The 23,166-nt window shown below is 41.5% G+C and overlaps 1 long non-coding RNA gene across 1 annotated transcript; it reads left to right on the plus strand.

Annotated features, from left to right (window-relative positions):
* Positions 1-560: 560 nt before the first annotated feature.
* Positions 561-10,387, plus strand: LOC146351472 (uncharacterized). The gene is made up of 3 exons (XR_014789614.1): positions 561-670; positions 1,335-1,514; positions 6,540-10,387. It is a non-coding gene; the product is annotated as an uncharacterized LOC146351472 (long non-coding RNA).
* Positions 10,388-23,166: the final 12,779 nt, after the last annotated feature.

The following is a 23,166-nucleotide window of genomic DNA, read 5'->3' on the forward strand; positions in this document are numbered from 1 at the left end:
CAGGTGTCCTTCAGTTACATATCTGTACAGCAGCAGTCCTAATGCTTTAATGAACTGGGTTTTATAAAATATATTTATCTAATATCGCTGTCTTTCCCCAACTGTTGTGTACTGATGCTGTCCAGTAAAACCCATTATCTCTATTAGTCTGCCAGCAGCAAATCAGTAGAATTGCTTGTTCCTTTAATTGATAGAACACACTTCTCCTCCTACTGATAGATTACCCCAAGCTAACAGCTCATCGGGTTATTCCCCAGAGCACACCTACCATCCAGTCCAGAACAATCGGTTTATACTTTCAGTAATAAATCCTAACCTATCAATATATAATAGCCTATAATAATCAACAACTACAGACTTGTGTCTGCTTCATAAGACCTCTGCAGAATTAACCATTTTTATATGCCTATAATTAGCAGCAGTCAAATAAAGTTTGCGTGACGCGGCACAAACTTCCTTGCTGGGCAGGCGCGATAACAAATTTTGCATGCGTTCAAATGTTGATTTAATCTAGTGCGCTGGCTGGCTATCTCCACAACATATGTCAGTGTAAAGCAGAACAGCCAGCCCAAGACTGTGTTGTACGTACAAATATAGCTGGGAATTGTGTCTGAAATTGGGGCATTAAGATGGCTGCCTCCTGTTTAATCAGCAACGGCACCATCACAGGGTAAGCATTTGATGCTTTTAAAATAATATTGTCAGGCTATGAATTTTGCATGCATACCAGGATCTTTGGTTTTACTTATGCCTTCTTCATTAATTATATCATAATCTATGGTTACTCCAGCATAGTAGCAGTTTCACGATTCCCAGGCAGAAGCCCCCACCTCACCCATAAAAATATCATTCAGTCATAGATTCATAGGGTTGGAAGGGGCCTCTTCGTTGCTGATAAAGACAGAAATTGCTGCTCTGTGGCTATAGTAGCCCTGTGTCCTACTTTACACAGCACAGGCCTCTACTTGAAGAGCTGTCAGAAGATATTCTTCTATTTGAAGGTATCCTTGACTTGAAGGACTGTCAGAAGACAGTCCTCTATTTAAAGGTGCCCTGTATTTGAAGGCCTGTCCAGTCCAAGTCAAGATTAAAGATAAAGAGCCATAAGAAGGCACAGCAGGGAGGGGCCTTGAAGTTGCCCAACTTAGCACCCAGACAGCAGACTGAGCAGGCACACAGCTCACCAGGCCACTAAGGTGAGATGTTTTGTATTTCTATTAAATTATAGTAATTCTTTCTAAATTTGCATCTATACATATAAATTAGCATATACAAAGTTAAGGCAAATCTGTGTCCTCTTTTTTGTTGATGCATTTCATTTCTTCTTTTTTTAGTGATGTGTACATGGCCACCCTAGAGGACAGTCCTCTGCTTGAAGACATCCTCTGATTGAAGGACTGTTCAGTTTAAAGATAAAGAGCCATACGAAGGGAGAGCCAAGGGGCTTTGAAGCTGCCCACCTACGGTTGCACACCCAGACAGCAGACTGAGCAGTCATGGTCTTTCCCGCTATGGTAAGATGTACTGGATTTCAATCTAAATGATAATCATTATTTCTACATTTGCATCTATACATTAGCACATCCAAATTTTATGCAAATCTGTGCCCTCTTTTTTGGGTGATGTGTAAGTGGCCACCATATCTGTGGCAGAATGTATGCTTAGCATGCAGAAGACCTTTGTTGAAGGACTACAAGGGATGGAAAAGGCCTCACCTTGAGATCCTGGAAAGCGATTGTTGATTGGAGTAGGTAGTACTGAGCCAGATTCACTAATAGTCTGACTCAGTATAAGGAAGCTTCATATATTTGCTTAAAAAGCAGCTGTCACACTGTGGAAGTACTCAGAACCACCTCACCAAAGGGCCGGCAACAGCCCTGTCTGGCAGTATCTTCTCTTCCTAAGTGAGAGAGCCAGGCCAAGGTGTCTAATTGAAGGATGAGGCGGAGGCATAATCGGAAACTGGAAGCCAAGCTGAGATCATTTCGAAGAAAGCAGGCAGAACATGGCAACGAGGAGCATCAGGGGTGACAGGGCCAGGAAGAAGGAGAGATTTTTCAAGGCTGGAGAATGAGGCAGCAGCAACAAGGCAAAATATCAGGTTTGTACACAGGAAGTGCTTCATTGCGCAGACAATTGTCAGGAGGAGGAAGTGTGTATGTGTGTGTGTGTATATGTATGTATATGTATGTGTGTGTGAGTATATATATATATATATGGAGCCGCGGTGGCTTAGTGGTTAAGATGCTGAACTCCACACCGGAAGGTCGGCAGGACAGCAGTTCGAGACCTGGGTGCTGCGTGACGGAGTGAGCTCCCGTCTTCAGTCCCAGCTTCTGCCAACCTAGCAGTTCAAAAGCAAGAAATTGCAAGTAGATAAACAGGTACCGCTTCAGCGGGAAAGGTAACAGCGTTCCATGCACCTCAGTGTTCAGTCATGCCAGCCACATGACCACAGAAGCGTCTTCGGACAGCGCTGGCTCTTCGGCTTAGAAATAGAGATGAGCACCACACCCTAGAGTCGGACACGACTGGCTGGGAACACCTTTACCTTTACCTTTTTATGTGTGTATATATATATATATATATATATATATATATATATATATGACATATAAAAAGTATTGACCAATCTAGGGTGTCCATCTGTCCTACTTTACAGAAGACAGTCCTCTACATGAAGGGCTGTCAGAAAGGGCAATCCTCTATTTAAATTGTTTTGCATGTAAATGGTTTTTATATTATGTTTTATATTGTATTTTTAAGGTTTAAATCTTTTGTAAACCACCCAGAGAGCTTTGGCTATTGGGTGCTGTAAGAAAGTAAAATAATAATAATAATAATAATAATAATAATAATAATAATAATTATTATTATTATTATTATTATTATTGAAGGGCTGCCCAGTCCAAGTCTGATTTAAAGATAAAGAACCATAAGAAGGCAGAGCAGAGGCCTTGAAGATGGCCATCGAGGGTTAGCACTGTCTGGATAGAGATCACCTGGTCCCAATTTTCCCCAATATGGTGAGATGCAGGGAAGGGATGGACCATGCAGAAGGCAGGCACAGCAAATTGGGGCCTAGAATATCGGTGGATTTTCAAGGGAAATCCTGTGGCTAAGAGAACAAGGTTTCCACTCAGTTCCCAATACCCCTCCCCACATCCCTGCTGAGACCCCACACTGGAAAGGAAATAGATACAAACAAGGATAGGTCTCCAGCACTTTTAATACTTGTGAAGAAAAAGGAATATCAGGAGATGTAGCTTGCATGCATCTGGCCACCTTAAAGGGGGAAAATCAGCTTTCCTACCACTATCCCCTACTGAGATCCCAACACTGGAAAGGGGAGAACAGCTACAGGATTAGAACCCATGTCAATCACTCTAAGAACACCAGAAACGTCTAATTGTGGCACAATGGTGGGTATACTCCAGGTTTAGCATTGTCAGTCCCCGGTCCATTGTTTTGGGGCTGGGGTTCTGTTCTCAGACTTCATGGCATCCCTAATAATAGTAAATTCCCTTCCAAATTTAAATTGTTTCTTTGTCCTAGAAAAAAAAAATGTGTGTGTGAGGGAGGGGGACAAAATGGTCAGGTAATTTATTCAGAATGAATAACAGCACCAGGTCTAGTTAACAGCTTATTTTCCAGGCAGATAATATATTTGTTACAAATCTCCTCAGAGATGCATTTGCGATTGAAATGAAGAAACTGTTATTGAAGCAATATCAAGCTGGAGGCCGGTGTGACTCTGACAAAGCATGCTATATTTCATCCTTTAAAAGCTATCATTTTACTTAGCGAGCTGCGTACTACAATTATACAATGTTTTTCTTGGCCTCCAGCTATATCAAACATCCATTTTATAGTGTGTACTGTATTACTCTGAAAGCCTAGCTCCTAAGAAGGTTTTTATAAAGTGGCTATACTATAAAGTGGAACACAGTTCCCTCATTAACTTTATAGTTTTATTACCTGGTTTTAAAGCACCTTTTCTTCCGTACCTCTCACCAGCTTTTTTTCCTAGCTAAGTGCTTCAAATGACCTTATTTGAAAAGGCAACATAATTCTTAATATTTCCAAAACATAATGTTTTCCTTCCAGTCCAAAATCTCAAAGCATTTTAAACACACACACACACACACCATGGAACTACTTCCTAACAACCTTGTGAGGCATTTTCCTCTTCTACCATTTCATACCATTTAGGTTGTTACGTAACAGAGAACCTGTATGTTTGATCACCAAATACACTCAAACTTTTTAATATAGTTATAACACTCCTTGTTCCATGTCTCTGTTTGTTTCCATATTATTTGTTTAACAACAATGATTGGTGGTTGTAATCATTGTTGCATGTGTTCGAATAAGGAAATATGGTTCTCTACCCTCTCTGGAGAACGAGCTCTCCAACGAAGATAGAAAGAAGATAGCCACCCTGAGTGCCATTAACCTCCTTGAGTGCCATTTTTCTTGGTAGAAAGACAGGGTACAAATCAAATAAATAAACTATTTAATTTTTATACACTGAATATGCTACAGACATTATCATCATCATCATTATCAATAATGACACACATTTGAAAATTTAACCTATAAAGCCGTACACGGCTTGGGACCACAATATCTGACGAAGCGCCTCTCCCAACATGAACCTACCTGTACACTACGCTCAACATCTAAGGCCCTCCTCCAGCTGCCTACTCTGAGGGAAGCTTGGAAGACGGCAACAAGGGAGAGGGCCTTCTTGGTGGTGGCCCCCAAATTATGGAATGATCTCCCCGATGAGGCCCAGCTGGCACCAACATTGTTATCTTTTCGGTGCCATGTTAAGACCTTTCTCTTCTCCGAGGCATTTGGCAGCATATGATAAGTTTTGGTTGATCCTGGAATGGCATATAGTTATGGTTGTTTGCTTTGAGATTGCTTGTTTGAAGTTCTTTTAGATATATGTTCTTGTGTATATTGTCTGTTCGTGGAATTGGTTTCTAAAATCTGTTTATTGTATTTTTAAATGTTTTTAATCTTTGTAAACTACTCAGAGAGCTTTGGCTATTGGGTGGTATAGAAATTTAATAAATAAATAGATAGATTATAGATAGATAGATAGATAGATAGATAGATAGATAGATAGATGATAGATAGCTTTAGGGCACAATCCTATGTGTGTTTAGACAGGAAAAAAGTCCTACAACTCCCAGCATGCCCCAGCCACCCATGCTGGGAATTGTAGGACCTTTTCTGTCTAAACATGCATAGGATTGCACCCTTAAAAGAATATACATTTCATAGGTAAAGCAAACAGCTTATCTGAAGGGGGGATGTGATGAATAAGAAAAGGAAAGGTAGGGTAAAAGCAAACTCCACATATACCAGTTCTCTGAAATAATTTATAGCAACTCTCAACGAACAATCAGAAAACAATAAAAGTGGACCAGGAACAGCCAAACCACAGAAGAATAATTCATTCATTCATTCATTCATTCAAAATATTTGTAAGCCGCCTTTTAGGATAAAACCTTCCCAAGGATACTTCCAGCATATAATTTTACAATATATAAACAACAAAACTGAACAGGCAAAATCCATTCACTCCTCCAGTAGCATAACTGCAATCTGCTGTCATCTCCACAGACCACTTCTGGGTCTTTGTGGGGCTGGTCATGCCCTTTAAAATGCTTCCTTTCCTAGGAAACCACTTCTCTACCAAAGTCAAGCGACCGCTGCTGCAACCATCGGCCAATATTCTGAGCTGGATGTAACCTTAGCTTTCCAAAATGGAGGATATACACAGAAGAGCATGTGCCTGCCCAAGCGAAATGTTGCTCCTTACTGCCTGCCCTGGTTCTTAAATAACATGAACTTGACGACCCTCGAGACATTTCACAGAGTTTACGATATGGCTGGCAGGGAAGTGTGAAAGGGAGTTTTCTTTTGCTTGAGTTGACAGGCTGAGTTAATTTGTTAACTCTTTATGACTTTTTAATACCACTGCCTGGCTACAGTTATGCCATAGATATAAAACAAAGCTTTACTGTAGCTGGATAATTATTATTATGTTTCACTGTTACTGTGTTAATTAATTGTTTGGGCACCTAGAGTTCCTTGCATGAGCAACTTTATTGTTGGCTTAAAATAACTTAATAAAAATAGAGGGTCAGTCTTATGAAAGGTTCTCCATTGGGGATGGATACCTTGGCCAGCAATATCTATCTGCATCGATGGAAAAAAAAGACAGAAGATGTTTGGGTTGTGTGTATGTGTGTGTTTCTAAAGGTATTTCTTGAACACTAATTTTTAACACCTGTCAAGTCTTTCACACTGGAAAGACAAAAGACTGCCTCAACTATCTTTTCAAGAAGCACGGTACTCATTAGCACGAAGTGGCAGTTGGATGCTGATGGGAAAATGTAACTTATCCTTTGGCTGTAGGAGTTTGGGACATTGTTTTGGGAACAGGAGTGTTTTGATCGTTCCAAATTTAAATCCACCCATCTAATTGCTATATGGTTCCTTTCTTTGTTTTAACCATCTAGGTAGTTGAACAGATGATGGCCATTAGTCAGAGAATTAAAAGCAATCTATTACTTCTCCATTCTGGGAAGAACATAGAAGGGTCCGTGTTTTGCTGAATAGCCCAGTTCTCTGACCAGTAATGTACTTCCACTTGCTTCATCTTCATTGACACAGACCGTAAAGCACCCTCCACGTGGACACTTTTGTGGATACACAAGACTTGGTATCCCTCAGTAAAGCCAAAAAAGAACCCTAAAAGAAAAAAAAAGTATGGTATATATGTTGCGGTGGTGGTGGTTCTGTATTTTCTAGAAAGACTTCATCCATGTGGATATTCTGCATAAGTTATTGCTTCTGTGCTTCTGATGGTGCTTGCTTGCATATCATACGCTCCACTAGGGGGCTCCATAGCAGCAGGAAGATGTTTGTAGATTTCTTATTTGTTACAGAGCGCTCTCTTCTCCACAGAATAATGGGTGAACCCTACCAAAACTGGTCCTCTGTGGATGCCCACTAGACAGCACCACAGCCACATAAAAGCACAACACAGAGCAGCCTACAAATGATAGCAACGTTCTCAGAACAGATGACAATGCTGGGCTCGATCTTTAGATACTGCTGATGAATATTACCAACAAAGTAGGACGCTGTAAGCCAGTCTTCTTCAACCTGGCACCCTCCAGCTGTGCTGGACTGCAGCTCCCAGCATTCCCCATGCTGGCTGGGAATGCTGGGACTTGCAGTCCAACGGATCAGATGGGCACCAGGTTGGGGAAGGCTGCCATAAACTCTGCAATGCTGTGCAGTGATCGCCGACTAAAGCACAGGCTAAAAGGATCAGCTACAGGTGCTTCCATAATACCCTGTGTTGATCCCTTAAGTAACATGCAGTTTTCAGCAATGTTCTTACAGAAATCTCAGCCTGGACTAGATCCATCTTTAGTCCAAATTTCCAGTGTTGAGCAGAGGAAAGGGAAGTGAGCCATTTCTCTTGCACCTCCACAAAGAATGCATGAAATATTAACTTCAATTCCCTATTGTTTCAGACAGAGAATGTCATAAATTTGTAAACTGTTTGCTGTCACAACACATTTCACTCAACCCTCCCCCAACCTAGCATTTTAAGATTAAAAAGAAGAAAAGTTCACACCAAAACATTGCTGAGATCCAGTTCCTCAATAAGACAGATATTTTGGAACCAACTGATACAACTGTCTAGTAGCCATATTAGTGTAATACCTTTATCAGGCCAAACAAAAGATCACAAGAAATGTGCAAGCTTTCGAGATCTCAAGATCTCTTCATCAGGCAAGATGTTACAATAAGCAGATTTGACAGGGGGGTGGGATGGGGATGGGGACGGGGAGGGGAGGGGAAAAACATACTTAATGTTGAAGTCACGGTGTCTGCATGTTCAGAGTCCCAAGCTGGAGCGGGGGTGAAGATGTCTGCTGACATTCAAATTAGGCTCTGCAGGTCATATGATGGTTACAAGTTGGACCAAGAGTTTCCCCTAGGGATTCTGGGAACCATAAAGGGAAAACTGTTGGATTCCCCCATCTTGGAAATAGAAAATCCAACTGTTACTCAGATGTGTTTCCATCCTGGGCAAAGCATTCAGGCCTCTTACCAGTAGATTGTCCAGTACATTCCATGATTAGATAAAAATTTGGTATGCACTAGACACTAGTACATATTGTGACATAATACTGTGCCTATTAAAGATATAATGTAGGAAGTTATGCTTTAGAGCTCCACAAAACCAGCTCCAAGTTTCAGGGTATCTCAGCAAGAGATCATCTTTCTGGGCATAGGTTTTGTGCCTATTGTTCTGGTTTGCGTCTAGAAGCTGGTTTACTTCTAGGTTAAAATCGAAGCGCTGGTTTTTCCCTTTAGAGCCTTTCATACTCCTATGAACTACGCATCTTACAGACTGTTTCTCTTCCCGTGAGCCCTCCTTTTTCAGGGTCCCCCAATTTGGGAAGGTAGAGCATCTATAGCAAGAAGTAGCAAGAAGCTTTATCTCTGGTTGCCCTTGTGAGATGGCATAACCTCCACCTGAGCAAGATTATGGTTGGAGGGCTGGTGTGGTGGCTACTGGAGCAAAAACAGTTTGTGCCACGATTAGTTTTGATTTTACATTTAGATTATTCTTGGCTAATCTTGTATAATGTATAGTGTTTTAAGCTATGTTGTGAAAGCCACCTGGAGCGCCTCAGAAAGGTGAAATCAAAATATTTACAATTCACTGATCCACGGATTTTTGCCAGGTGTGGCTGCTAGCCATTGAGCTATATGAGAGCTTTGGCTATTGGGCGGTATAGAAATAAATAAATAAATAAATAAATAAATAAATAAATAAATAAATACATGAAAGCTTTGCTTTTTAATGAGGACTAGATTCCATGTGTCCTTTCTTGTAAAGATAATCTGATAGCATTTTAAGAATAACAATTTACATTCACAAAGAAAAGTAATCTCAACAGATTAGAATTCCAAATATTTCCTTATTTAGTCATTTTGGGGGGTCTTTTCAAACTTGGGGAGTTGGAATTGTTAACTTTGCTTTCTGTATATGCACATAATGTAAAATTTCATCAGCGACAATATTTTAAAGGACAGGAATTCTGAGATATATCATATCTAAATGGAAATATCATCTAAGCAAGGTACCATTTATCAACATCACTTTGAAATGCAGTGGATGATGTGATGGGATTATGTAGATCTCAAATATCTATGGGTGAATGAAACTGGGTAACCTTAGCAACCCCAGGTACATCTGTGCAGCTATAAATCAAATGTCAGCACTATGAGCTATGCACAAAATAAAGAAATAATTCTTGAAATATTCATAACGGAATGCAGTGTATTGTTTTATAACTCCATCCCCATTATACACATTAGGAACTAGCAGAGGTGGGGGAAGTGATAGCATTTACATACTGTCACTACTACCACCTTCATGTACAAATACTTATAATTAAAGCAGACAAGATGTGTGTGTGAGTACACACACACACCACTTTAATAGACTCGCACACTTTGGAAAGGAAGGCAGGCAGGCAGGCAGGCAGGATGGCACCTTTCCTACCAGGTAATTAGCTGGAACTAAAACATAAAATATTACAAAGTTGATCGCTTATTAAAGCTTCTTTTTTTTTTAAAGAAGAGAGAGATAACCAGTTTTGTCTTACATAGCATTAATTATGTTTTAGTCTTCCAGTAGCTCATTTGAGTAGAATAATAGGAGGCAAAGCTGGGGAAAGCTTGCTTAAAAATTTATGAAGCCATCAAAATGAACTGGCATCGGTAAGCTACTTATTGGCAGGTATCATCTTGTTCAGGAAGGCTGGGCTGCCAGATGGCCTCAAATCCATAGGCATTCCACCTCTGCTCAGAAAACCTAACCTGAATGTGGAAGATTCCCCAGGAAGCTCCTGCCCAGACCCATCTCTAACTTTCATTTGTTGTGAGGAAAGGCTGTTGAGCAAATGGTTGCCCAGCACCTTCAAGGGACCCAGATGCCTTGACACCTGCCCACCTGCCTTCTGGCCTGGCTATAGCATCAAAACTGCCCTTGTGACCCATGTCAACAATCTTAGAGTAGAAACTGATAGTCAACGATCTCTGGAACTATAGATTGCAAGTGCTGAATCTTTCAGCCTGAAGGCTAAATTCAGTTTCAGAGAAACTCCCAGAGGCCACATTCCAGTGGTGGGCGAGGACGAAGACAAGATGGGGCAGGCCAAAGGCAAAGGGGGTGCAGCCAAAATACCAGCATATTTTAGCTTAAAACATTTACTGCCAATAACTAAGCCTTAGGAGAGGCACATCAACCTTTTAGAATGGGGGGAAAACCTTGCAAAACAATCAGCAGGAAAACACCAAAAAATCAGCAGTTGGGGCAAGGGGATGAGGCCAGGGGCAAGGGGCAGGGCCATCTGGGGCACCCCACAGGGCCAGATTGCAATGGCCAGAGGGCCATATTTGGCCTCCAGGGCTGAGGTTCTGCACCACCATTATAGGTTGACCAATTGTATTTTTAGCACTGCCCTTCCCCATTATGGCCCTCTCTCCCAGGACACACCCACAAAGATCCAAGCATGGACACTTTTTGGAAGTATTTATAAGACTCTGAGCTTCTTCACACAGAGCTTTTACCCTGCTATTGAGATTGCTCACTCACAGAGGTTTGCAGGCCCTGTAGATGACACCGTTAACCTCCAGGGCGTCTCCTGCACTAAATGATCCGTATGCCATTTTTAAATAGATTGGAGATAATGATGTATCAATTACCCCGCTTGTATTCCGCTTGAGTTCCCTCCGTGAAAAAGGAAAAGACGCAAGAAGAGGCGCGAGATCAGTGAACATATGGAAGACTCAGATAAGGGGAAGAAGGAGGGGGAAAGGGGAAGGGGGAAAGGAAGCGCATGTAAAGGGAGTCCATTGTGATCCTGCATTTAAAACGGAAGCAGAAAGCCCCGTTTTAAATACAGGCTTTTAGGCTGGTTTAATTTATATGCAGAGTACATCATGAGAAATGCCAGGTTGGATGAATCACAGGTCGGAATTAAGATTGCCGGGAGAATTATCAACAACCTCAGATATGCAGATGATACCACCCTAATGGCAGAAAGTGAAGAGGATCTCAAGAGCCTCTTGTTGAGGGTGAAAGTGGAGAGTGCAAAAGCCATTTTGAAACTCAACATTAAAAAAATGAAGATCATGGCATCTGGCCCCATTACTTCCTGGCATATAGAAGGAAGAAATGGAAGCAGTGACAGACTTGGGCTCCAAGATCACTGCAGACGGTGACTGTAGCCATGAAATTAAAAGACGCTTGCTCCTTAGGAGGAAAGCTATGGCAAACCTAGACAGCGTAGTAAGAAGCAGAGACATCACCTTGCCGACAAAGGTCCGTCTAATCAAAGCTATAGTTTTCCCAGTAGTAACGTATGGCTGTGAGAGCTGGACTATAAGGAAGGCTGAGCACCGAAGAATTGATGCTTTCGAACTGTGGTGCTGGAGAAGATTCTTATGAGTCCCCTGGACTGCAAGGAGGTCAAATCAGTCAATCCTAAAGGAAATCAACCCTGACTGCTCATTGGAAGGACAGATACTGAAGCTGAAGCTGAAATATTTTGGCCACCTAATGTGAAGAGAAAACTCCCTGGGAAAGACCCTGATGCTGGGAAAGATTGAAGGCAAAAGGAGAAGGGGACGGCAGAGGATGAGATGGCTAGATAGCATCACCGATGCAATGAATATGAGCTTGAGCACACTCCAGGAGAGAGCGGAGGACAGGAAGGCCTGGCGTGCTATGGTCCATGGGGTCACGAAGAGTCGGACATGACTGAACGACTGAACAACAACAAAGGGATACTCTGTATTGGGGCTGACCTTTGAGCTGACCTTTGGAGATAAGGGTTAAGTAGGGAAAGAGTGGGAGAACTGCAGGGCATTCTTAAATGTTTTATTATGTTCTGCCAGTGGCTTGTTTTGTTACCTAGCACAAGTCTTCAGGACAGGACGGGCAGAAATCTACATTAAAAGCAAAAACAAAACCACACTTTTAAGGACATCATTTGGGGGTACTCCTGGATACGGCCTTGCATCTGCAGACACAGGTGGCAGCGGTGCCAGGGGTGCCTTTGCTCAGCATAGGCTGGTGTGTCAACTGCACCCATTCTTGAGGAAGTCCAATCTGGCCATTGTAACAGATGCCTTAGCTACTGCAATGTGCTCTACGTAGCATTCCCTTTGAGGAGTCTTTGGAACCTTCAGCTGATGCAGAACGTAGCTGTAAGAATGTTAGTCTGGGCTTGCCTAGGTGATCACATTATACCAGGCTTCCCATGCTGGCTGGGAGTTATGGGAGCTGTAGTCCAACACATCTGGAGGCACCAGGTTGTGGAAGGCTGTATTACACCTATCCTACAACAGCTGCACTGTGCATACTTCAAAGTGGTAATTACCATTAAAGCCCTAAACAGCACAGGTCCAGGATACTGCAAGCAATGTCTTCTCCCCTACTAGCACACTGCCTAAGATCTGGTGGGGAGCAGTGGAGGCTGGTGGGTCCGATGTCAGTGGGGCAGTGAATCTGATCCAGGTTATAGTCAGAACCAGTCAGAACTCTAAAGGAGGCTGGTGGCTCCAATTGGCCATCCCACTGACATCAGAGCCACCGGCCACTGGTGGAGAGGAGCTTCTCTGTACCCCACCAATGGTGGAAGCATGGTTGACTGTAACAAGAGTTAAGGGTTTTTCTGTGGCCAAAGGCCCACACCCAAAGTGTGGAATTCCTTCCCCCTAAAGTTAAGATGACTTCCTTCTTTAACCATTTTCCACTAGCTAGAAAAGACTTTGTTTATTCTCATGGGCTTTCGCCCTGTTGGGTAGATTTTTTTTTTTAATCTAAAGTTTGTTTTTATCTCTTCTGCCAGCATCCACTGTATTTTGTTTTATATTTTGTGTTTCATTTGCTACTGTGATTCTAATTGTTGTATACCCCCCAAATGATGTGTACATATGCTTTAGAAGAGAGGGGTAGAAATTATTATATAAAGAAGTAAAATTGGTTTAGATCCTATACTCCTTCCCAGAATGGAAGGTCTCTATCTATCCACAAAAGGGGCTGTGATCCAACAGAAGCTCCAACTCACAGAAGGGAGAAGGGAAGCCATTTTTGCCAGTTCTTCCTTCCTTTACATCCTCCTGTGTTACTTCCTACACTGGTCTTGAAAGCCATTCAACCTTCCAAACCAGATATTTGGGGGATGCAAGAAGTTGCAGGGGGTGAAAATCTGCCCCCTTTCATGAATAGGAATGGTTTATGAGTGGAATTCTCCTCACAGGATCTTTGGTTCCAACTATCCATTTGTCTATCTATCTATCTATCATCTATCTATCTATCTATCTATCTATCTATCTATCTATCTATCAACCAATCAATCGATCGGTCTATCTAATCGATAGAGTGTTGTTGTTGTTGTTGTTCAGTCGTTCAGTCGTGTCCGACTCTTCGTGACCCCATGGACCATAGCACACCAGGCCTTCCTGTCCTGCACTCTCTCCTGGAGCGTGCTCAAGTTCATATTCATTGCATCGGTGATGCTATCTAGCCATCTCATCCTCTGCCATCCCCTTCTCCTTTTGCCTAATCGATAGAGTCCATGTCACCAATAGCTACTGAATCTGTGTCAGCCTGTGGCCTTTCTAAATACTGGGAAAATTGGCATCCAAATGGCAAATGTGGTTCAAATTGGAACAAAAAATCCCAACTTCAAGTATAACCTGATGAGAACTGAGCTAGTGGTGACCAACCAAGAAAGAGATCTAGGTGTTGTAGTAGACAGCTCTATGAAAATGTCAACCCAGTGTGTGGCCAGTGTAAAAAAGGCAAACTCCATGTTAGGCATAATTAGGGATGTCCGCAGAATCCGCCGTGGACTCCAATGAGGCCGAATTCCAGTGAATTCAGGGCCCCGAAGTCAGAGGTGGAACGAATGCACTTACGTATGCCTCTCCAGACTGAATTTTCTCTTCGCAAATATTTTCTCTTCGCAAATATTATACTGCCTTTACACAAATGTATGGTGCGACCACACTTAGAAAACTGTGTACAGTTCTAGTCACTACACCTAAAAAAATGATATTGCACAGCTAGAAAAAGTGCAGAAAAGGGCAACTTAAAATGATCAAGGGGCTGGAGCATCTCCCCTGTGAGGGAAGGTTACAACAGCTGGGATTGTTTAGCCTGGGAAAAAGGAGTTGCTAGCAGCAACTGAAGTGTGATCTGTATCAGGATCGCTGGGATGCATGTGAAAGTGTGTGTGTGCTGATGTGAAAGTGTGTGTGTGCTGATGTGAAAGTGTGTGTGTGCCTGCACATGTGAAGAACCCCAAGCCTGCATCATAACAAGCCTGCATCACAGTCGTACAACCCTGTTTTAAACTCCTATCATTAATGTCTTTCTTCTATTCATTTGCCTTCCTTCCTTCATTGCTACATTGTCTTGTTGCCTCTGCTAATTTAGTCCCATGTCATCTTGGTGTTCACAGGACTTGTCACTCAGCCCAATGGTTGTTAGTAGACATCAGGTAAGGGAATGCCTTTTGTCTCAAAGCATAGGTGCCCCACAGAGCTAATGCCACAACTTTGGAGTGTTGTAAGACCAATGTGGGTATCCTGCTGTACCAGTATCAGTACTCTCTTCTGCTTCATGACTGGCTGTTATCCAACAAAAGGGATGGTGAACTGATAATTACCCTGAAAGACAGAGAGGCTCAACATCTTGCAATGAACTATTGGTTGATTGGATCAGTGGAATTTCTACCCCATCTTTTTATGATAAAGCTCACAAGATGACTAACAAATAAATGACTAGGCCAGTTTTATGCAACTGTCCATGGCAACTCTACAGGCAAACATGGGATATTAGTCCTAACATGATTTGTTTCTTCAAACCATGAGGGTAATCAATAAACCATAGCTTTCTATAAATCTAGTAACCATTGACCTCCATCTGCAGCCAGGTCCCCCATATATAATTCTTCCACATTCAACAGTGTAACGTGAGGTGCAATCCTATGCACGTTTAGACAGAAAAATGTCTTACAGCTCCCAGCATCCCCCAGCCAGTATGGTTGCCTTGGGCATTCTGGGAGATGTAGGATTTTTTTCTGTCTAAACATGCATAGGATTGCATCCTTAGTTGCTAAGTAAGTTGAGGAAAGCTTCCACTAATATTCCTTTTTAATTATCCATTGGATGCTCAGGATGTTCTCCAAGGGTTTTGTTTTCACCATTTCCATCCTCATGCACTAAGGGAGACCTATTCCTTTAGTTCCCACGGCACTGCTCCATGAGTCCATTTCTTTCTTGTGATATTCCTTCTAATACAAGGAAGGAGATGGAGAGAGCAGGAAAGAAGGTGAAGGCTAATTCTTAAGTACCCTGAAATGCTAGTGCTCAGTTCTGAATTTGAGTCAGGGTTACTTGTATTCTGTTTCAGGGCTCAGTTCTGAAAATATGTGTAATGTTAAAGAAAAAAATAGTGAAGATGCTGAAGCTCAAAATTAGTCAGCTTGTGAATTAAATCTAGTAGATTCATAATTCTTGAATGCATAACAATCCCCAATTTTGTTCCAACAAATTTTAATATTTTCATAATTTAAACCAAGATTTATTACAAGTTTATTTATATTTTCTGCATATGCACATTCTGCATGACAAAGTATCTACATTCCACCATCTTTGCACATGTTCAGATGTTGATTGCTTTAAACAAAGTGTATGTGATAACAGCCAACCAGAGAAGGATATTTTATGATGGACTACGTTGTGATGCATGGAGTGTGTGTGTCGGGGGGGGGGGGCGGCGGCACCATATTATACATGCTATATTCCCTTGATGCACTTTGGTGATGCACTTGTGCAAAAATTCAAAGGTAATCCAGAAACTTGTAATAACAGAACTTTTGTCCAAATTCATAATGTTGGATCTGTAACTAAGTGAGCAAATTACAAATTATGACACAAAGTTCACCGATCACTAATAAAGAAAATGGAGAAAATGGCACCTCAGTGTACACACACAGACACACACACACACACTAAGAACAGTCAACTCTTCCTTACTAGGTTGCTCATTCATTTATTCATTATGTTTCCTACCAAGAATTGTTTACATGTGATTGAACTTGGGATTAAGGTTCTAGATCAAAGAATATGGCTTCTAGAGATGCTTGAGTTGAGCCCTCACACCTGTTCTTTCAGAAATTAACCTGTGTGCTCAGTACTGAGATCAAGATACTGGACAAGCAAATGTTGATTTAGTAGCCTGATGTCAGATACCGACATTTCTGCCCAAAAACATTTTGTTCTAACTCTCCGAATTCTCAGAGTTTCTTACAATAAAATAAGTCTCTATTGAAGGACAAAGTGTTGCAGGATGGTGTCCAGGCATCTGAGCATGTTGGCAGTAGGGAAAACAATTAATGCGAATAGTTTTCTGTCCATGTGCAGATCGAAGAAGCATCATCTCAAATGCCTTTGGGATTTCCATTATTATTGAAGCCAAATGTTCAGTGACATAACCACATTTTAAATCATCTTCACATGGCCATTTGGATTATTCCAATGCATTAAGTTGTGTTAATGCATTTTTTAAAAAAATAATCATTAAAAAAACCTACTAATTTGACAGATTAATGACGGCTTGTCCCTCATTTAATTATACTGATATAACTATTCTAAAATTAAGATGTCTTTTAAAAAAAAGATCATTGTTCTCATTACATATATTTATAAAATGGGACTGAAAAGATTAGCTGCTTAACCAAAGGAAGTTAAGTAAGCAAACCTAAAAGGGGGAAGGGAAAATCAGACCAGCTCTTGTTTATTTAGAATCGTGATTTCCAATTTCTTCCCAGTACAAGCTGTATTAATTGTTCGGGACCTCGAGCACATGCTTCAATGAAAATAAATTACTTTATTTCTATTACGCCACCAATGGCAGAGTAACTTAATTTCATTAGCTCGAACCTGTTGAGAGGATTCAGATTTCCATAGCAGGACGCACTTGAAATGAAAAGACGCTTTCGATTCTCCAATTAACAGAATCGTTCCCCTTTCAACTGAAATGAATGTTATTGAAACCAATTAGCATAGACTGGAAAATCTCTCATTAACGAGGGGAGTGTGGGTGAGTAAACAGCAATGAAAAGATGAAATTAGAGAAGAGGCTCTTCTTGTTGGCCTGAATAATTACATGCTTAGTTGCCTAATTGTCTGGTGAAAAGCAGCGCGGTGATAGTAACAGATTGCTGTGTTCATTAGGCTGCAAAAGGCCACCTGCCGCTGAGGCTCATTTTCCTACAGTCTACATACACGTGTTTATCCCGAGGGATTGATATTTGGACACAACACTAGCTGTGAAAAGCAAATGAGCTTGCCAATATGCTGCAATATTGTGTCCCTTTATGCCATGATACAGAAGCTTAATATGTCAAATATAATGAATAAAACCAAGAGCGATCAGGAAGTTTACGAGGAAACTGACCTTCTAACATGTCCCAGTCTCGAACCCTTAAAAGTGTCCAGATCCTCGGCTTTTCAATGCAGATGTTCCTTTCTGGCCCAAACTGCTCCAAATTATATCATACAAAAGATAAATTACAACCATGATGGCCCATGCAATTTTTAAAGACAATGGCATAATGAAAGCCCACGATGTTCACTGTTAAAAAATTGGAAACAAATGTTAAATACCAAATGCTAAGAAGTGTTCATGAAAAACAGCATTGTTCCTATTTGCTCAGCGGTGGTAATAAACATCAAAGAGCCGAGGCCTCTTTATGCAAGTCCTTCCTTCTCCATCCGATCACTTCATGTCTCATAACTGCTATTTTTATGAGTCTTTTAACTTTAGTTTTATTGTTCGGTGTCACATGTACCAAATATCACCATCAGCGCAAACTACAGGGCCTATTCTTTTCTTTGTGCTCAACTGCTGGTAGTGTCAAAGGACCCATTAAAGACACCTATTTAATATCGTGGCCAAAAAAAAAAAAAAAAGGAGGGGAGGGGAGGGGGGAAAAAGAGGTGGAGGAAGAGATTCCGACAGAAAGAGATATAAACCAGCATGCAAAGCAGAGTGGGGATTCAGGCTGCAGCCTCTAATCTTGTGTGCACAATTTCAATTCATTATTTCCACATGCTTAAAGGGAATGGCACCTGTGAAATTAAAGGCTGGTTTCAGGCCCCTTTGAAAATCTGGCCATCTGAATATGATCTACTGCAAACAGTGTTGTGGGGGGGGGGGGTTGCAGGAGGTTGTGATTGCTAATATACAGCAAAAGCATGAATGAGAAACTTGGTGAAAGCATTTTTCAAGCACATTATCCATTGTACCAAGCTAGTACATTTCCCATGTTAAATTATTGGGTTTGTATATCATAAATTAATTTATTGTCAAAACAAAACAAAAAAGTGGGGGAAGAAAAGGCAACATCCGTTCTGAATCCTAAATCAATATCAACTGTGGGCCCTACTAGGTTGTGTGTTGAGCACCAATTGAGAAACCAATATTTTTTGGGTACAACAGAGTTGCCTGTTACATTTGTTCTTTGTGGTTGAAGGGGCAAAGTGACAGCACATGCCATGTGATGAATTAATTTCAGCCAATCCATTGGGAAAATAAGAATTCTCATTGATTGATTTGCACTTCTAAGCACTGTTACTATGTATAAGTCTCAGCGCATTGGGTTAGATCAGACTTAGTTATGCTTAGAGTGGACCCACTGAAAACCATGGGACTTGTTAGCTATGCATGACTAACTGGATCCATTGATTTCAATGGGTCTGCTGTAAGCATGGCTAAGTCTGGATCCAGCCCAGTATCTGCAGTACAACGCCTACATCGAAGCACCAAACATATTAATTATAGTTTTGCAATATGGAAGAATAAAATGTACTATTTCAATAGTTTACAAACATTATAAGTGAGCAAATTTACACAAAAGTCATAGAATCAACTAACTGGGGGAAATGTTGCTGAAGTTTTGTTTTGGCTAAAACCAAAAATAACATTGGCTGCTTCAAAAACATGGGATGATTCCCCCCCACCTCTGTTTTACAAATATATAGAAAGTAGAGTAGCAGCTACAGTATTTTGCACTCTTATTGAAAGTGCCGTAAAGCAAAGTAGGACTTAACTTCTAAGCAAACATGCATGGGATAAGGTTACAAGGTGGACAGGACATTGAACAGTTTTTATTTTACATGTTTCACTTTTGGGATATAATTCATTGCTTTACAGCAGTCTTCCTCAACCTCGTGCTTCCAGATATGTTGGACTGCAGCTCCCATCAACCCCAGCCAGCTTGGTCCATGTTGGGGATGGCTGCTTTAGAGCATAATCCTATTTTTTTTTAATAGTAATTGTTATAGGATTGCAGCCTTAGAATATTAGTGAAATGAACTTGAACTGTAGGAACAATATTTTGAAAGTTATTCACTCTTAATTTTAACTGTGTTTTTTACTATAAATTAGGGCATGAAAGCCCTGTTTTGACATGTTTGGTGACATTCTGCTTTAGAAATCTCCTTGCTCAAGATATATCCACACCACAGACTTAACCAGGCTGCTCCATTAACCAGTGGAGACTGGTGACTCTGATGTCAGTGGGGCAGTGAAAATGCTTTGGGTTGCAGTCAGAACTCTAAAGGAGCTATCCACGGTGTTCCAAGGTGTGGTATTTAATTGTAAAAGTGAAAGAAAACACGTTTTTCACTTGTGTACTTGTGCTATTCTGCTATACCACAGTGCCACATAGAGGTTGTAGAAGAAAAACAGGAAAGGAAATGCTTTTTGTGTAGTGCTCGGATCTCCATTCTGCGATGAAACTGAAAGTAGATATAGCAGATTAACAGCTGATTAACAGCTTCATGTAGAAATGCTCAGTGTCAAAGTAGGACCAGGCATACCCAGATTCAAATCCCAACACAACCATGGAATTCACTGGGTAACTTTGGAGCTGTAACTCTCAGTCTAATCTAACTCACAGGGTTGTTGTGGGGATAAAAAGAGGCGGGGGGGACAATGTCTGCTGTCCGGAGCTTCTTGAGGGAAGAGTGGGATTAAAAGATAATAAATACAAAATAACGGTTCAACATACCCAAAGAACCTTTGGCCTGTCATCTTTTGAATAACAGACCCCTATGTAGGGATGGCGGAGAAATCTGCCATGGACTCCGATAAGGAGTTCTAAAGAATAAATATTCTTTAGAATCCGGCCCCCTGGAGTCCGTGGAGGAATGGACAACCCCCCACCCACCCCCGAAATCCCACCGGGATGGATCCTACCTGCCACCAGCCGGTCCAGTCTGTCCGCTGCCATCTGCTGCTCCGGTCTGTGGCTGCAAATGGTGTCCAGCGTAGTGCATGCCATTTGCATCCCTGCTCTTTGCCGTGATACGCTACATAAATATTTACGTAGCCTATCACGGCTAAAGCAGGGACACGCTGGACGCCAATTGCGGCCGCAGCCCGGCAGTGGACGGAAGTCCGGCTGCGGATGGGCCCGGCCGGCGGCTCCGCGGATTCGCCGCAGAGCGGAGCAGGCTGGGGAGGATTCTGGGGGGAGGGACGGATCACCTCCCCCCCACAGACGCCCCCCAGAACCTGGAGGTAAGTATTTCATTCATCCCTACCCCTATGGCAAATGACAAGTTGCTTTTGAAACTGAAGGAATATATGCCTTCATATATACCCAGCTGACCTTTAAGATAGTCAGAAGAGGCCTTGTTGGTTGTTCCAAAACCAACAGACTGTCACCACGCAATACTTTGGCACGGGGCCTTCTCAGCAGCAGCACCCGCTCCCTGAAAAACCCTCGCCCATGCAGTTTGGGAGACAGAAAATGTGGCATGTTTCAAACGCCGCCTGAAAATGCACTTGCTCACCCAGGCTTTCCCTGGCTTGTGATTAATTGCAGTTAATCATATGCTGCTCCATCGTATTACTCCTTGTATTGCTGTGTATTGTTTTGGAACTGGAATTGTTTTTAGTATTGTATGTTAAATGTGATTTTAATATTTATATGTGAACCTCTTAAGGATTTTATTATATTAAACAGTATAGAAGTATTGCACATTAATTAATTAATTAATTAATTAGGAAGTTTGCTGTTCAAAGTGGGGAAAAGGATCCAGTGGGTATGTCTAAAGCAGTTATTCATATCCTTCCCATAGAGTGCAATCAAGCAAAGATTAGGCACATGACAAAGTCCTATTGACAGCAACGGAATGAGAATGCACAGCACCATTATAAGCATTCTATACTCCAAAGGTATTCAGCCTTGGGCCCGCGGACCAGATTCAGCCCACCTGGGTCTCGATCCAGCCTCCTGCGGCTCTCTCACTCCCTTTACCTGACTGTTGGTTGTTTGCTGGTTTTCTGGCTTTTGTGTGTTTGTTTCCCATTCTAAAAAAGGTTGAAATGTCTCTTCTAAAGCATAGTTACTGGCCGTAGGAGCTTTAAGTTAAAATATGCTGATATTGGGGGGGTTGGTTGGTTTGGTGCCTGCCCCCTTTTGTATTAAGCCCTACCTGCCCCAGACAGCTTCTCCAAAACTGAATTTGGCCCTCAGACTGAAAGAGGATTGAGACCTCAGCTTCATCCTACAGAGTTCAGTGAAGTTTAGGCCCTGCAAAGGACACAACGCAGCACAATCATAGGTATGTCGACTTGGTCATAAGTCCAACAAAGCTCAAAAGGGCTTGCTTCCTCCCAAAGAAACTGTCATTACTAAGTCACAATTTAATCATTACTAAGTCCCAATGTCCCACTGATTTCAATGGGACTTGAGATATACATGCAGCGGAATGTGATGGGAATGAGATGGAAGAATGCTGCTGTGATAGAATGTAGTGGACCACTCTAGACTGCAAGTGGGAGATAGCATTTTTGAATATTCATGTACATAAATGCTTCCCTGCAGTCAGAAAGCTAGCACAACAGGGAGAAGTGTTCTAGCCCTTTCTTTTCCTTGCAGTACTAGTTTTTTACTTGCATGACAGTGTTGTTGTTTTTAAATGTAGGGGAACATTCAAAACAGTTGATCCTTACTCCAACTGCTCAAAAGTGGGTAAAGAGTGGAAAGAAAACAGAGATTGATGAATTGCACATACTTTCCCATCTGTTCGTTTGCTGGGTAAAAGATTGTGGGAGTTGTAGTCAAACACAGCTGGAAGACACCAGGTCAGGGAAGACTGATGCTTTGGGTATTACCAGTTCCATTAAACCCTGAAGCAGCCCATATATAACATTTGTTTCATCAGAGGTTAATTAGAACAGTAAAGTGCCTCAATAGCAAACTGCTCTACAGTGTTGGTATTAAAAAGAGCAAACCCTTCCCACAGGCTTACAATCTTTTAAAAGGTTCATATGACTGGGAACATTAATACAGTAGCAGTAGTTCAGTTAAATGTGAAACTTCTAAACAGCAAAATGAAGTCAGATTTCTTTAATTTAATATAGCTTTGCACTCTTTAAGGGCTGGTTCATAATGACATCGTCCTGATTACTTCAGTGGCATGACCTTAGATGAGGAATCTGGCAAGATGTTTTATTGCAAGACATTTTTGAGTCATGAAATGATGTATTTCATTATGTGAAATGTGCTATGTTCCAAGATGAGGTGAAAAGAATAGAGCCTGTTGACAGTGGCATTCTGCCGGAGATCGACATCTGCAGAGTGGACAGTGCGACTGAAAAGTAAGCATTTTCTGCAATGCTATTTTTGTTTTAGTAAGTTCTAAACGACTGGAAATGTAAGTGCTATTTTCATGCAGTCTCTTGGAAGAAGCACAAGCAGATGCAATATATCATGTGCATGTCTGGTAGCCAGAACTAGGAACTAACAAGATTTCTGAAAGTTATGGAACGAATAATCGGGAAGAGATTATAAGGGCATTTTTGAGAATCTGCATCTACCTTAATCCCAGCTGCCCCAAATATAGGATCAACACAGGCACATACTTCCTTACCCACTGAAGAGAAGGAGAAAGGCAGTTAATGAGGATGAAAGGGAAAATACAAGAAGTAATTATAAGCATTCAGCAACCAAATCTATAGTT

The sequence above is a fragment of the Heloderma suspectum genome, chromosome 3 (genome assembly GCF_057233095.1).
Source record: "Heloderma suspectum isolate Gila_16-S chromosome 3, 16-S_ref, whole genome shotgun sequence".
NCBI lineage: Eukaryota > Metazoa > Chordata > Lepidosauria > Squamata > Helodermatidae > Heloderma > Heloderma suspectum.